Raw genomic sequence first — 15241 nt, 5'->3', positions numbered from 1 at the left:
TGTGTATATTCCAACTGGTCCATCTGCATGCGTGAGTTGAGTAGATAATGACTTCACTTGTGTATATCCCAACTGGGCCATCTGCATGCGTGAGTTGAGTAGATAATGACTTCACTTGTGCATATCCCAACTGGGTTATCTGCATGCGTGAGTTGAGTAGATAATGACTTCACTTGTGCATATCCCAACTGGGCCATCTGCATGCGTGAGTTGAGTAGATAATGACTTCACTTGTGCATATCCCAACTGGGCCATCTGCATGCGTGAGTTGAGTAGATAATGACTTCACTTGTGTATATCCCAACTGGGCCATCTGCATGCGTGAGTTGAGTAGATAATGACTTCACTTGTGTATATCCAACTGGGCCATCTGCATGCGTGAGTTGAGTAGATAATGACTTCACTTGTGCGTATCCCAACTGGGCCATCTGCATGCGTGAGTTGAGTAGATAATGATTTCACTTGTGCATATCCCAACTGGGCCATCTGCATGCGTGAGTTGAGTAGATAATGACTTCACTTGTGTATATCCCAACTGGGCCATCTGCATGCGTGAGTTGAGTAGATAATGACTTCACTTGTGTATATCCCAACTGGGCCATCTGCATGCGTGAGTTGAGTAGATAATGACTTCTCCTGTGTATATCCCAACTGGGCCATCTGCATGCGTGAGTTGAGTAGATAATGACTTCACTTGTGTATATCCCAACTGGGCCATCTGCATGCGTGAGTTGAGTAGATAATGACTTCTCCTGTGTATATCCCAACTGGGCCATCTGCATGCGTGAGTTGAGTAGATAATGACTTCTCCTGTGTATATCCCAACTGGGCCATCTGCATGCGTGAGTTGAGTAGATAATGACTTCTCCTGTGTATATCCCAACTGGGCCATCTGCATGCGTGAGTTGAGTAGATAATGACTTCACTTGTGTATATCCCAACTGGGCCATGTGCATGCGTGAGTTGAGTAGATAATGACTTCACTTGTGTATATCCCAACTGGGCCATCTGCATGCGTGAGTTGAGTAGATAATGACTTCACTTGTGTATATCCCAACTGGGCCATCTGCAAGCGTGAGTTGAGTAGATAATGACTTCACTTGTGTATATCCCAACTGGGCCATCTGCATGCGTGAGTTGAGTAGATAATGACTTCACTTGTGCATATCCCAACTGGGCCATCTGCATGCGTGAGTTGAGTAGATAATGACTTCACTTGTGTAAATCCCGACTGGGCCATCTGCATGCGTGAGTTGAGTAGATAATGACTTCATTTGTGTAATCCCAACTGGGCCATCTGCATGCGTGAGTTGAGTAGATAATGACTTCACATGTGTATATCCCAACTGGGCCATCTGCATGCGTGAGTTGAGTAGATAATGACTTCACTTGTGTTTATCCCAATTGGGCCATCTGCATGCGTGAATTGAGTAGATAATGACTTCACTTGTGTATATCCCAACTGGGCCATCTGCATGCGTGAGTTGAGTAGATAATGATTTCACTTGTGTATATCCCAACTGGGCCATCTGCATGCGTGAGTTGAGTAGATAATGACTTCACTTGTGTATATCCCAACTGGGCCATCTGCATGCGTGAGTTGAGTAGATAATGACTTCACTTGTGCATATCCCAACTGGGCCATCTGCATGCGTGAGTTGAGTAGATAATGACTTCACTTGTGTATATCCCAACTGGGCCATCTACATGCGTGAGTTGAGTAGATAATGACTTCACTTGTGCATATCCCAACTGGGCCATCTGCATGCGTGAGTTGAGTAGATAATGACTTCACTTGTGTATATCCCAACTGGGCCATCTGCATGCGTGAGTTGAGTAGATAATGATTTCACTTGTGTATATCCCAACTGGGCCATCTGCATGCGTGAGTTGAGTAGATAATGACTTCACTTGTGTATATCCCAACTGGGCCATCTGCATGCGTGAGTTGAGTAGATAATGACTTCACTTGTGCATATCCCAACTGGGCCATCTGCATGCGTGAGTTGAGTAGATAATGACTTCACTTGTGTATATCCCAACTGGGCCATCTACATGCGTGAGTTGAGTAGATAATGACTTCACTTGTGCATATCCCAACTGGGCCATCTGCATGCGTGAGTTGAGTAGATAATGACTTCACTTGTGCATATCCCAACTGGGCCATCTGCATGCGTGAGTTGAGTAGATAAGGACTTCACTTGTGTATATCCCAACTGGGCCATCTGCATGCGTGAGTTGAGTAGATAATGACTTCACTTGTGTATATCCTAACTGGGCCATCTGCATGCGTGAGTTGAGTAGATAATGACTTCACTTGTGTATATCCCAACTGGGCCATCTGCATGCGTGAGTTGAGTAGATAATGACTTCACTTGTGTATATCCCAACTGGGCCATCTGCATGCGTGAGTTGAGTAGATAATGACTTCTCCTGTGTATATCCCAACTGGGCCATCTGCATGCGTGAGTTGAGTAGATAATGACTTCACTTGTGTAGATCCCAACTGGGCCATCTGCATGCGTGAGTTGAGTAGATAATGACTTCACTTGTGTATATCCCAACTGGGCCATCTGCATGCGTGAGTTGAGTAGATAATGACTTCACTTGTGAATATCCCAACTGGGCCATCTGCATGCGTGAGTTGAGTAGATAATGACTTCACTTGTGCATATCCCAACTGGGCCATCTGCATGCGTGAGTTGAGTAGATAATGACTTCACTTGTGTATATCCCAACTGGGCCATCTGCATGCGTGAGTTGAGTAGATAATGATTTCACTTGTGTATATCCCAACTGGGCCATCTGCATGCGTGAGTTGAGTAGATAATGACTTCTCCTGTGTATATCCCAACTGGGCCATCTGTATGCGTGAGTTGAGTAGATAATGACTTCACTTGTGTATATCCCAACTGGGCCATCTGCATGCGTGAGTTGAGTAGATAATGACTTCACTTGTGTATATCCCAACTGTGCCATCTGCATGCGTGAGTTGAGTAGATAATGACTTCACTTGTGTATATTCCAACTGGGCCATCTGAATGCGTGAGTTGAGTAGATAATGACTTCACTTGTGCATATCCCAACTGGGCCATCTGCATGCGTGAGTTGAGTAGATAATGACTTCACTTGTGTATATCCCAACTGGGCCATCTGCATGCGTGAGTTGAGTAGATAATGACTTCACTTGTGCATATCCCAACTGGGCCATCTGCATGCGTGAGTTGAGTAGATAATGACTTCACTTGTGCATATCCCAACTGGGCCATCTGCATGCGTGAGTTGAGTAGATAATGACTTCACTTGTGCATATCCCAACTGGGCCATCTGCATGCGTGAGTTGAGTAGATAATGACTTCACTTGTGCATATTCCAACTGGGCCATCTGCATGCGTGAGTTGAGTAGATAATGACTTCACTTGTCCATATCCCAACTGGGCCATCTGCATGCGTGAGTTGAGTAGATAATGACTTCACTTGTGCATATCCCAACTGGGCCATCTGCATGCGTGAGTTGAGTAGATAATGACTTCACTTGTGTATATCCCAACTGGGCCATCTGCATGCGTGAGTTGAGTAGATAATGACTTCACTTGTGTATATCCCAACTGGGCCATCTGCATGCGTGAGTTGAGTAGATAATGACTTCACTTGTGCATATCCCAACTGGGCCATCTGCATGCGTGAGTTGAGTAGATAATGACTTCATTTGTGTATATCCCAACTGGGCCATCTGCATGCGTGAGCTGAGTAGATAATGACTTCACTTGTGCATATCCCAACTGGGCCATCTGCATGCGTGAGTTGAGTAGATATTGACTTCACTTGTGCATATCCCAACTGGGCCATCTGCATGCGTGAGTTGAGTAGATAATGACTTCACTTGTGTATATCCCAACTGGGCCATCTGCATGCGTGAGTTGAGTAGATAATGACTTCACTTGTGCATATCCCAACTGGGCCATCTGCATGCGTGAGTTGAGTAGATAATGACTTCACTTGTGCATATCCCAACTGGGCCATCTGCATGCGTGAGTTGAGTAGATAATGACTTCACTTGTGCATATCCCAACTGGGCCATCTGCATGCGTGAGTTGAGTAGATAATGACTTCACTTGTGCATAACCCAACTGGGCCATCTGCATGCGTGAGTTGAGTAGATAATGACTTCACTTCTGCATATCCCAACTGGGCCATCTGCATGCGTGAGTTGAGTAGATAATGACTTCACTTGTGCATATCCCAACTGGGCCATCTGCATGCGTGAGTTGAGTAGATAATGACTTCACTTGTGCATATCCCAACTGGGCCAGCTGCATGCGTGAGTTGAGTAGATAATGACTTCACTTGTGCATATCCCAACTGGGACATCTGCATGCGTGAGTTGAGTAGATAATGACTTCACTTGTGCATATCCCAACTGGGCCATATGCATGCGTGAGTTGAGTAGATAATGACTTCACTTGTGCATAACCCAACTGGGCCATCTGCATGCGTGAGTTGAGTAGATAATGACTTCACTTGTGCATATCCCAACTGGGCCATCTGCATGCGTGAGTTGAGTAGATAATGACTTCACTTGTGCATATCCCAACTGGGCCATCTGCATGCGTGAGTTGAGTAGATAATGACTTCACTTGTGCATATCCCAACTGGGCCATCTGCATGCGTGAGTTGAGTAGATAATGACTTCACTTGTGCATATCCCAACTGGGACATCTGCATGCGTGAGTTGAGTAGATAATGACTTCACTTGTGTATATCCCAACTGGGCCATCTGCATGCGTGAGTTGAGTAGATAATGACTTCACTTGTGTATATCCCAACTGGACCATCTGCATGCGTGAGTTGAGTAGATAATGACTTCACTTGTGCATATCCCAACTGGGCCATCTGCATGCGTGAGTTGAGTAGTTAATGACTTCACTTGTGCATATCCCAACTGGGCCATCTGCATGCGTGAGTTGAGTAGATAATGACTTCACTTGTGCATATCCCAACTGGGCCATCTGCATGCGTGAGTTGAGTAGATAATGACTTCACTTGTGTATATCCCAACTGGGCCATCTGCATAGGTGAGTTGAGTAGATAATGACTTCACTTGTGTATATCCTAACTGGGCCATCTGCATGCGTGAGTTGAGTAGATAATGATTTCACTTGTGCATATCCCAACTGGGCCATCTGTATGCGTGAGTTGAGTAGATAATGACTTCACTTGTGTAAATCCCAACTGGGCCATCTGCATGCGTGAGTTGAGTAGATAATGACTTCACTTGTGCATATCCCAACTGGGCCATCTGCATGCGTGAGTTGAGTAGATAATGACTTCACTTGTGTATATCCCAACTGGGCCATCTGCATGCGTGAGTTGAGTAGATAATGACTTCACTTGTGCATATCCCAACTGGGCCATCTGCATGCGTGAGTTGAGTAGATAATGACTTCACTTGTGCATATCCCAACTGGGCCATCTGCATGCGTGAGTTGAGTAGATAATGACTTCACTTGTGTATATCCCAACTGGGCCATCTGCATGCGTGAGTTGAGTAGGTAAGGACGTCTCCTGTATATATCCCAACTGGGCCATCTGCATGCGTGAGTTGAGTAGATAATGACCTCACTTGTGCATATCCCAACTGGGCCATCTGCATGCGTGAGTTGAGTAGATAATGACTTCACTTGTGCATATCCCAACTGGGCCATCTGCATGCGTGAGTTGAGTAGACAATGACTTCACTTGTGTATATCCCAACTGGGCCATCTGCATGCGTGAGTTGAGTAGATAAGGACGTCTCCTGTATATATCCCAACTGGGCCATCTGCATGCGTGAGTTGAGTATATAATGAATCCACTTGTGCATATCCCAACTGGGCAATCTGCATGCGTGAGTTGAGTAGATAATGACATCACTTGTGCATATCCCAACTGGGCCATCTGCATGCGTGAGTTGAGTAGATAATGACTTCACTTGTGCATATCCCAACTGGGCCATCTGCATGCGTGAGTTGAGTAGATAATGACTTCACTTGTGCATATCCCAACTGGGCCATCTGCATGCGTGAGTTGAGTAGATAATGACTTCTCCTATGCATATCCCAACTGGGCCATCTACATGCTTGAGTTGAGTAGATAAGGACGTCTCCTGTATATATCCCAACTGGGCCATCTGCATGCGTGAGTTGAGTAAATTTTGACTTCCCTGGTGCATATCCCAACTGGGCCATCTGCATGCGTGAGTTGAGTAGATAATGACGTCTCCTGTATATATCCCAACTGGGCCATCTGCATGCGTGAGTTGAGTTTATTTTGACTTCACTGGTGCATATCCCAACTGGGCCATCTGCATGTGTGAGTTGAGTAGATAATGACTTCTCCTGTGCATATCCCAACTGGGCCATCTACATGCATGAGTTGAGTAGATAAGGACGTCTCCTGTATATATCCCAACTGGGCCATCTGCATGCTTGAGTTGAGTATATTTTGACTTGACTGGTGCATATCCCAACTGGGCCATCTGCATGCGTGAGTTGAGTAGATATTGACTTCACTTGTGTATATCCCAACTGGGCCATCTACATGCATGAGTTGAGTAGATAATGACGTCTCCTGTATATATCCCAACTGGGCCATCTGCATGCGTGAGTTGAGTTTATTTTGACTTCACTGGTGCATATCCCAACTGGGCCATCTGCATGCGTGAGTTGAGTAGATAATGACGTCTCCTGTATATATCCCAACTGGGCCATCTGCATGCTTGAGTTGAGTATATTTTGACTTCACTGGTGCATATCCCAACTGGGCCATCTGCATGCGTGAGTTGAGTAGATAATGACTTCACTTGTGTATATCCCATCTGGGCCATCTACATGCATGAGTTGAGTAGATAATGACGTCTCCTGTATATATCCCAACTGGGCCATCTGCATGCGTGAGTTGAGTAGATAATGACGTCTCCTGTATATATCCCAACTGGGCCATCTACATGCGTGAGTTGAGTTTATTTTGACTTCACTGGTGCATATCCCAACTGGGCCATCTGCATGCGTGAGTTGAGTAGATAATGACGTCTCCTGTATATATCCCAACTGGGCCATCTGCATGCGTGAGTTGAGTTTATTTTGAGTTCACTGGTGCATATCCCAACTGGGCCATCTGCATGCGTGAGTTGAGTAGATAATGACTTCACTTGTGTATATCCCAACTGGGCCATCTGCATGCGCGAGTTGAGTAGATAATGACTTCACTTGTGTATATCCCAACTGGGCAACTGGGCCATCTACATGCATGAGTTGAGTAGATAATGACGTCTCCTGTATATATCCCAACTGGGCCATCTGCATGCGTGAGTTGAGTTTATTTTGACTTCACTGGTGCATATCCCAACTGGGCCATCTGCATGCGTGAGTTGAGTAGATAATGACTTCACTTGTGTATATCCCAACTGGGCCATCTACATGCATGAGTTGAGTAGATAATGACGTCTCCTGTAAATATCCCAACTGGGCCATCTGCATGCGTGAGTTGAGTATATTTTGACTTCACTGGTGCATATCCCAACTGGATCATCTGCATGCGTGAGTTCAGTAGATAATGACTTCACTTGTGTATATCCCAACTGGGCCATCTACATGCATGAGTTGAGTAGATAATGACGTCTCCTGTATATATCCCAACCGGGCCATCTGCATGCGTGAGTTGAGTTTATTTTGACTTCACTTGTGCATATCCCAACTGGGCCATCTGCCTGCGTGAGTTGAGTAGATAATGACTTCACTTGTGTATATCCCAACTGGGCCATCTGCATGCGTGAGTTGAGTAGATAATGACTTCACTTGTGTATATCCCAACTGGGCCATCTACATGCATGAGTTGAGTAGATAATGACGTCTCCTGTATATATCCCAACTGGGCCATCTGCATGCGTGAGTTGAGTATATTTTGACTTCACTGGTGCATATCCCAACTGGGCCATCTGCATGCGTGAGTTGAGTAGATAATGACTTCACTTGTGTATATCCCAACTGGGCCATCTGCATGCGTGAGTTGAGTAGATAAGGACTTCACTTGTGTATATCCCAACTGGGCCATCTACATCCATGAGTTGAGTAGATAATGACGTCTCCTGTATATATCCCAACTGGGCCATCTGCATGCGTGAGTTGAGTAGATAATGACTTCTCCTTGTGTATATCCCAACTGGGCCATCTGCGTGCGTGAGTTGAGTAGATAATGATTTCACTTGTGCATATCCCAACTGGGCCATCTGCATGCGTGAGTTGAGTAGATAATGACTTCACTTGTGCATATCCCAACTGGGCCATCTGCATGCGTGAGTTGAGTTTATTTTGACTTCACTGGTGCATATCCCAACTGGGCCATCTACATGCATGAGCTGAGGTCTCCTGTATATATCCCAACTGGGCCGTCTGCATGCGTGAGTTGAGTAGATAATGACTTCTCCTGTGTATATCCCAACTGGGCCATCTGCGTGCGAGAGTTGAGTAGATAATGACTTCTCCTGTGTATATCCCAACTGGGCCATCTGCGTGCGTGAGTTGAGTACATAATGATTTCACTTGTGCATATCCCAACTGGGCCATCTGCATGCGTGAGTTGAGTAGATAATGACTTCACTTGTGTATATCCCAACTGGCCCATCTGCATGCGTGAGTTGAGTAGATAATGACTTCACTTGTGTATATCCCAACTGGGCCATCTACATGCATGAGTTGAGTAGATAATGACGTCTCCTGTATATATCCCAACTGGGCCATCTGCATGCGTGAGTTGAGTATATTTTGACTTCACTGGTGCATATCCCAACTGGGCCATCTGCATGCGTGAGTTGATTAGATAATGACTTCACTTGTGTATATCCCAACTGGGCCATCTGCATGCGTGAGTTGAGTAGATAATGACTTCACTTGTGTATATCCCAACTGGGCCATCTACATGCATGAGTTGAGTAGATAATGACGTCTCCTGTATATATCTCAACTGGGCCATCTGCATGCTTGAGTTGAGTATATTTTGACTTCACTGGTGCATATCCCAACTGGGCCATCTGCATGCGTGCGTTGAGTAGATAATGACTTCACTTGTGTATATCCCAACTGGAGCATCTGCATGCGCGAGTTGAGTAGATAATGACTTCACTGGTGCATATCCCAACTGGGCCATCTACATGCATGAGTTGAGGTCTCCTGTATATATCCCAACTGGGCCATCTGCATGCGTGAGTTGAGTAGATAATGACTTCTCCTGTGTATATCCCAACTGGGCCATCTGCGTGCGAGAGTTGAGTAGATAATGACTTCTCCTGTGTATATCCCAACTGGGCCATCTGCGTGCGTGAGTTGAGTAGATAATGATTTCACTTGTGCATATCCCAACTGGGCCATTTGCATGCGTGAGTTGAGTAGATAATGACTTCACTTGTGTATATCCCAACTGGCCCATCTGCCTGCGTGAGTTGAGTAGATAATGACTTCACTTGTGTATATCCCAACTGGGCCATCTACATGCATGAGTTGAGTAGATAATGACGTCTCCTGTATATATCCCAACTGGGCCATCTGCATGCGTGAGTTGAGTATATTTTGACTTCACTGGTGCATATCCCAACTGGGCCATCTGCATGCGTGAGTTGATTAGACAATGACTTCACTTGTGTATATCCCAACTGGGCCATCTGCATGCGTGAGTTGAGTAGATAATGACTTCACTTGTGTATATCCCAACTGGGCCATCTACATGCATGAGTTGAGTAGATAATGACGTCTCCTGTATATATCTCAACTGGGCCATCTGCATGCGTGAGTTGAGTATATTTTGACTTCACTGGTGCATATCCCAACTGGGCCATCTGCATGCGTGCGTTGAGTAGATAATGACTTCACTTGTGTATATCCCAACTGGAGCATCTGCATGCGTGAGTTGAGTAGATAATGACTTCACTTGTGTATATCCCAACTGGGCCATCTACATGCATGAGTTGAGTAGATAATGACGTCTCCTGTATATATCCCAACTTGGCCATCTGCATGCGTGAGTTGAGTAGATAATGACTTCTCCTCTGTATATCCCAACTGGGCCATCTGCGTGCGTGAGTTGAGTAGATAATGATTTCACTTGTGCATATCCCAACTGGGCCATCTGCATGCGTGAGTTGAGTAGAGAATGACTTCACTTGTGCATATCCCAACTGGGCCATCTGCATGCGTGAGTTGAGTATATTTTGACTTCACTGGTGCATATCCCAACTGGGCCATCTGCATGCGTGAGTTGAGTAGATAATGACTTCTCCTGTAAATATCCCAACTGGGCCATCTGCGTGCGTGAGTTGAGTAGATAATGATTTCACTTGTGCATATCCCAACTGGGCCATCTGCATGCGTGAGTTGAGTAGATAATGACTTCTCCTGTGTATATCCCAACTGGGCCATCTGCATGCGTGAGTTTAGTATATATTGACTTCACTTCTGTATATCCCAACTGGGCCATCTGCATGCGTGAGTTGAGTAGATAATGACTTCACTTGTGTATATCCCAACTGGGCCATCTGCATGCGTTAGTTGAGTAGATAATGACTTCACTTGTGTATATTCCAACTGGGCCATCTACATGCATGAGTTGAGCAGATAAGGACGTCTCCTGTGTATATCCCAACTGGGCCATCTGCATGCGTGAGTTTAGTATATATTGACTTCACTTCTGTATATCCCAACTGGGCCATCTGCATTCGTGAGTTGAGTAGATAATGACTTCTCCTGTGTATATCCCAACTGGGCCATCTGCATGCGTGAGTTGAGTAGATAATGACTTCTCCTGTGTATATCCCAACTGGGCCATCTGCATTCGTGAGCTGAGTAGATAATGATTTCACTTGTGCATATCCCAACTGGGCCATCTGCATGGGTGAGTTGAGTAGATAATGACTTCACTTGTGCATATCCCAACTGGGCCATCTGCATGCGTGAGTTGATTATATTTTGACTTCACTGGTGCATATCCCAACTGGGCCATCTGCATGCGTGAGTTGAGTAGATAATGACTTCTCCTGTGTATATCCCAACTGGGTCAACTGCGTGCGTGAGTTGAGTAGATAATGATTTCACTTGTGCATATCCCAACTGGGCCATCTACATGCATGAGTTGAGTAGATAAGGACGTCTCCTGTATATATCCCAACTGGGCCATCTGCATGCTTGAGTTGAGTTTATTTTGACTTCACTGGTGCATATCCCAACTGGGCCATCTGCATGCGTGATTTGAGTAGATAATGACTTCTCCTGTGTATATCCCAACTGGGCCATCTGCATGCGTGAGTTGAGTAGATAATGATTTCACTTGTGCATATCCCAACTGGGCCATCTGCATGCGTGAGTTGAGTAGATAATGACTTCACTTGTGCATATCCCAACTGAGCCATCTGCATGCATGAGTTGAGTATATTTTGACTTCACTGGTGCATATCCCAACTGGGCCATCTGCATGCGTGAGTTGAGTAGATAATGGCTTCTCCTGTGTATATCCCAACTGGGTCATCTGCGTGCGTGAGTTGAGTAGATAATGATTTCACTTGTGCATATCCCAATTGGGCCATCTGCATGCGTGAGTTGAGTAGATAATGACTTCTCCTGTGTATATCCCAACTGGGCCATCTGCATGCGTGAGTTTAGTATATATTGACTTCACTTCTGTATATCCCAACTGGGCCATCTGCATTCGTGAGTTGAGTAGATAATGACTTCACTTGTGTATATCCCAACTGGGCCATCTGCATGCGTGAGTTGAGTAGATAATGACTTCACTTGTGTATATCCCAATTGGGCCATCTACATGCATGAATTGAGTAGATAATGACGTCTCCTGTATATATCCCAACTGAGCCATCTGCATGCGTGAGTTGAGTATATTTTGACTTCACTGGTGCATATCCCAACTGGGCCATCTGCATGCGTGAGTTGAGTAGATAATGACTTCTCCTGTGTATATCCCAACTGGGCCATCTGCATGCGTGAGTTGAGTGGATAATGACTCCACTTGTGTATATCCCAACTGGGCCATCTGCATGCGTGAGTTGAGTAGATAATGACTTCACTTGTGTATATCCCAACTGGGCCATCTACATGCATGAGTTGAGTAGATAATGACGTCTCCTGTATATATCCCAACTGGGCCATCTGCATGCGTGAGTTGAGTATATTTTGACTTCACTGGTGCATATCCCAACTGGGCCATCTGCATGCGTGAGTTGAGTAGATAATGACTTCTCCTGTGTATATCCCAACTGGGCCATCTGCATGCGTGAGTTGAGTAGATAATGACTTCACTTGTGTATATCCCAACTGGGCCATCTGCATGCGTGAGTTGAGTAGATAATGACTTCACTTGTGTATATCCCAACTGGGCCATCTACATGCATGAGTTGAGTAGATAATGACGTCTCCTGTATATATCCCAACTGGGCCATCTGCATGCGTGAGTTGAGTATATTTTGACTTCACTGGTGCATATCCCAACTAGGCCATCTGCATGCGTGGGTTGAGTAGATAATGACTTCTCCTGTGTTTATCCCAACTGGGCCATCTGCATGCGTGAGTTGAGTAGATAATGACTTCACTTGTGTATATCCCAACTGGGCCATCTGCATGGGTGAGTTGAGTAGATAATGACTTCACTTGTGTATATCCCAACTGGGCCATCTACATGCATGAGTTGAGTAGATAATGACGTCTCCTGTATATATCCAAACTGGGCCATCTGCATGCGTGAGTTGAGTATATTTTGACTTCACTGGTGCATATCCCAACTGGGCCATCTGCATGCGTGAGTTGAGTAGATATTGACTTCTCCTGTGTATATCCCAACGGGGCCATCTGCATGCGTGAGTTGAGTAGATAATGACTTCACTTGTGTATATCCCAACTGGGCCATCTGCATGCGTGAGTTGAGTAGATAATGACTTCACTTGTGTATATCCCAACTGGGCCATCTACATGCATGAGTTGAGTAGATAATGACATCTCCTGTATATATCCCAACTGGGCCATCTGCATGCGTGAGTTGAGTAGATAATGACTTCTCCTGTGTATATCCCAACTGGGCCATCTGCATGCGTGAGTTGAGTAGATAATGACTTCACTTGTGTATATCCCAACTGGGCCATCTACAAGCATGAGTTGAGTAGATAATGACGTCTCCTGTATATATCCCAACTGGGCCATCTGCATGCATGAGTTGAGTAGATAATGACGTCTCCTGTATATATCCCAACTGGGCCATCTGCATGCGTGAGTTGAGTAGATAATGACTTCTCCTGTGTATATCCCAACTGGGCCATCTGCATGCGTGAGTTGAGTAGATAATGACTTCACTTGTGTATATACCAACTGGGCCATCTACATGCATGAGTTGAGTAGATAATGACTTCTCCTGTATATATCCCAACTGGGCCATCTGCATGCGTGAGTTGAGTAGATAATGACTTCTCCTGTGTATATCCCAACTGGGCCATCTGCATGCGTGAGTTGAGTAGATAATGACTTCTCCTGTGTATATCCCAACTGGGCCATCTGCATGCGTGAGTTGAGTAGATAATGACTTCACTTGTGTATATACCAACTGGGCCATCTACATGCATGAGTTGAGTAGATAATGACTTCTCCTGTATATATCCCAACTGGGCCATCTGCATGCGTGAGTTGAGTAGATAATGACTTCTCCTGTGTATATCCCAACTGGGCCATCTGCATGCGTGAGTTGAGTAGATAATGACTTCACTTGTGTATATACCAACTGGGCCATCTACATGCATGAGTTGAGTAGATAATGACTTCTCCTGTATATATCCCAACTGGGCCATCTGCATGCGTGAGTTGAGTAGATAATGACTTCACTTGTGTATATACCAACTGGGCCATCTACATGCATGAGTTGAGTAGATAATGACTTCTCCTGTATATATCCCAACTGGGCCATCTGCATGCGTGAGTTGAGTAGATAATGACTTCTCCTGTGTATATCCCAACTGGGCCATCTGCATGCGTGAGTTGAGTAGATAATGACTTCACTTGTGCATATCCCAACTGGGCCATCTACATGCATGAGTTGAGTAGATAATGACGTCTCCTGTATATATCCCAACTGGGCCATCTGCATGCGTGAGTTGAGTAGATAATGACTTCTCCTGTGTATATCCCAACTGGGCCATCTGCATGCGTGAGTTGAGTAGATAATGACTTCACTTGTGTATATCCCAACTGGGCCATCTGCATGCGTGAGTTGAGTAGATAATGACTTCACTTGTGTATATACCAACTGGGCCATCTACATGCATGAGTTGAGTATATAATGACTTCACTTGTGTATATACCAACTGGGCCATCTACATGCATGAGTTGAGTAGATAAGGACGTCTCCGGTATATATCCCAACTGGGCCATCTGCATGCGTGAGTTGAGTAGATAATGACTTCACTTGTGTATATACCAACTGGGCCATCTACATGCATGAGTTGAGTAGATAATGACTTCTCCTGTATATATCCCAACTGGGCCATCTGCATGCGTGAGTTGAGTAGATAATGACTTCACTTGTGTATATACCAACTGGGCCATCTACATGCATGAGTTGAGTATATAATGACTTCACTTGTGTATATACCAACTGGGCCATCTGCATGCGTGAGTTGAGTAGATAATGACTTCTCCTGTGTATATCCCAACTGGGCCATCTGCATGCGTGAGTTGAGTAGATAATGACTTCACTTGTGTATATACCAACTGGGCCATCTACATGCATGAGTTGAGTAGATAATGACTTCTCCTGTATATATCCCAACTGGGCCATCTGCATGCGTGAGTTGAGTAGATAATGACTTCTCCTGTGTATATCCCAACTGGGCCATCTGCATGCGTGAGTTGAGTAGATAATGACTTCACTTGTGTATATACCAACTGGGCCATCTACATGCATGAGTTGAGTAGATAATGACTTCTCCTGTATATATCCCAACTGGGCCATCTGCATGCGTGAGTTGAGTAGATAATGACTTCTCCTGTGTATATCCCAACTGGGCCATCTGCATGCGTGAGTTGAGTAGATAATGACTTCACTTGTGCATATCCCAATTGGGCCATCTACATGCATGAGTTGAGTAGATAATGACGTCTCCTGTATATATCCCAACTGGGCCATCTGCATGCGTGAGTTGAGTAGATAATGACTTCTCCTG

General features: G+C 45.1%; 1 protein-coding gene across 1 annotated transcript in view; it reads left to right on the top strand.

The window, feature by feature from the left end:
* LOC134842681 (uncharacterized) overlaps positions 1-15241 on the top strand; it is a gene marked incomplete in the record, with an annotated part of 32244 nt that overhangs the window by 16630 nt on the left and 373 nt on the right.

This window comes from Symsagittifera roscoffensis, chromosome 3, assembly GCF_963678635.1.
Source record: "Symsagittifera roscoffensis chromosome 3, txSymRosc1.1, whole genome shotgun sequence".
Classification (NCBI taxonomy): domain Eukaryota; kingdom Metazoa; phylum Xenacoelomorpha; order Acoela; family Convolutidae; genus Symsagittifera; species Symsagittifera roscoffensis.
Note: the sequence above shows the minus strand (reverse complement) of the source record. Positions and strands in the feature narration are given on the sequence as shown.